This window comes from Chaetodon trifascialis, chromosome 17 (genome assembly GCF_039877785.1).
Source record: "Chaetodon trifascialis isolate fChaTrf1 chromosome 17, fChaTrf1.hap1, whole genome shotgun sequence".
NCBI classification, from domain to species: domain Eukaryota; kingdom Metazoa; phylum Chordata; class Actinopteri; order Chaetodontiformes; family Chaetodontidae; genus Chaetodon; species Chaetodon trifascialis.
Window position 1 is genome coordinate 722501 of NC_092072.1, and position 481 is coordinate 722981.

The following is a 481-nucleotide window of genomic DNA, read 5'->3' on the forward strand; positions in this document are numbered from 1 at the left end:
ACACACACACACACACACACACGCGCGCGCACACACGCACACACACGCTGCAGAGCTGAGAGCTGAGAGTTATTTTTACTGACAGAGAGGTGGAATAAACGCTGAGCCGTCGTTTCTTTTGCGTTTTGGATGCGAGCAGCAGAAACCAGGACACAATAAAAGATGTGAAACGGGAGATTTCCATCTGCGGCGTCTGTTTCATGCCGCCTGCGAGCTGCACGCGGTTTGAAGTGGATAGATGGGAAGAGAATAGAGACATCTGGAGACATCTGAGCGTCCTCATCAGCTCCAAAACGACACATCTGAGTCACAGAAGAAGAGCTCGAGCTGTCCGTCCCTGATCCGTCAGGCGGCGTGGACTAAACATTTTGATGGACCTCGTCATTCATCAACATCATTAATGTGCTGATCAGTGAGCTGCAGAGGCTAGCTGTTTCCCTTTGTTTCCAGCATGTATGCTAAGCTAAGCTAAGCTAAGCTA